The sequence below is a fragment of the Mandrillus leucophaeus genome, unplaced genomic scaffold (genome assembly GCF_000951045.1).
Source record: "Mandrillus leucophaeus isolate KB7577 unplaced genomic scaffold, Mleu.le_1.0 Scaffold455, whole genome shotgun sequence".
NCBI lineage: Eukaryota > Metazoa > Chordata > Mammalia > Primates > Cercopithecidae > Mandrillus > Mandrillus leucophaeus.
This window is the reverse complement of record NW_012104865.1, coordinates 2,152,473-2,154,595: the sequence shown is the minus strand read 5'-3', so window position 1 is coordinate 2,154,595 and position 2,123 is coordinate 2,152,473.

Below are 2,123 nucleotides of genomic sequence, written 5' to 3'. Positions count from 1 at the left end.
AAAAATTTCTGTGAGATCCTCTTGTCTTATCAGTGCTTTCCTGATTCAATATGTACATTTAAGAATTACCATCCCTGTAGTTTTGCTTTTATCTATTTTATATTTACCAAAATTATTGAGTGTAATTCTTCCTTTATAATGTTTTATTTTAATGTTTAAAAGATTTGAAAAATTTAGCTGAAGATCCTTCGTACATACTAATGTCTTTCAAGGTTAGTCATTTAGCTGTGACAATTCCTAGAACTCTTCAGGTTGAAATAACAGAGATATTAATTTCCTCTTCTTTCTTTTTTTTTTTTCTTTTTGTAGAAAGGAGATCTTACTATGTTGCTCAAGCTGGTCTAGTACTCCTGGGTTCAAGTGTTGCTCCCCCCTTGTTCTCCCAAAGTGCTGGGATTACAGAGATATTCATTTCTTATTAAATATATCTCCATGAAAATATTTTGTATGATAATTTGAAATATGAACTTGATTTTTAAATATACATTTCCCGGATTAACTTTGTTAATGAACATTAATTTTGGCAATACTTGCTGTAAGGCATGTGCTTTCTCAGGGAAGATAAAGTTTGAAATATGATTAAAAGGCAAACAACAAATCCAGCCAGGCATTGGAAAGAATTGGTATGAGAATGAAAATGTTGTTTTTAAACTAGGACTTCACATTGTATTAATATTTTAACAGTACTAAAATTAAATAAAATAATCTCTGTTAGACAAAGGTGACCCAAGAAACAGATGAAAAAAATTAAAACTTGTATGTATGGATAATTAGTCCATATTAGTTTCAGTATTCTAAAAGAAAGAAAAGCTCTTTTCTTAAAAATTATTTTCTGGGCCTGGCACAGTGGCTCACACCTGTAATCCCAGCACTTTGGGAGGCTGAGGCAGGTGGATCGCTTGAGTCTAGGAGTTTGAAACCAGTCTGGGCAACAGGGCAAAACCCTGTGTCCATAAACAAACAAAAATATACAAAAATTAGCCAGACATGGTGGCATGTGCCTGTAGTCCAAGCTACTTGGGAGGCTGAGATGGGAGGATCATCTGAGCCAGGGAGGCAGAGGTTGCAGTGAGCCTAAATCTCACCATTGCATTCCGGCTTGCATGACAGAGCGAGACCCTGTCTCAAAAAAATAATTTTCTGCAATGTTAAAGGTAATTATCCAGACATTGTGAGGTGACAAAGTATAGAGTATAAAAATCAGATGCTAGAGTTAGAAAAATTTAACTATTAATCCCACATCGGCTGCATACATATTGGGTATATTACTTAATTTTTGTAAACTCCAGTTTTCTCAACTGAAAAATGGAGATAGTTAACTGTAAGTAGTTAATTAAATAAAAGAGATAATATAAGTGACACCCTTAGCAAACACTGTGTATTGCTGATGGTAAGCAATCAATAGTTGTTATTATTACAATTATATTTCTCTTATTTTTTCATACAGTAGTAAGCTCAATAAAATTAAGTATATAATTTACTTCATACATCTATGTCCCTTGCAGAATTAACTTGTAACTGATGGAAGTAGAGCCAGAAAGGAGGCTTCAGGAAAAATACAAAATTTTCATCTCCACTTCTACATTGATCTGAATGAGTATGTATTAGTTTTTAATGACCATTAGAAAAAGATAAAATATGTACTCATACGTTTCCTAAGGAATCTTATAATAAATGAAATAATCAGCTTTTGCCCTAATATTATATTTAAGTTATTTAGGGGGTTGGGGGTGAGGAGGAGGGAACAAAATGCCTATGATTTCCTTAATTGAATATCTTAGTTTTAAAAATATCTATATATCCTGAGTGCACATGTATTGAAGGCAAAATACTCTACACTTACTCCATAAATGCTTTGAATAACATAATAGTAATATCCAAAGTTTAAAAACTAGAAGGTAATTTCACCACAATATCGAGATATTTCTAAATACCATGTACAGATGGTGTCAGACTTATGATGGTTTGACTTACAATTTTCCACTTTACGATGGTACAAAGCGACAGGAATTCAATAGGCTCCTTGGCTTAAGATGAGGTATGTCCAGATAAACCCATCCTAAATTGAAAATATTTTAAGGCAAAAATGCACTTTCAATATAATATATTTTCAATTTAGGATG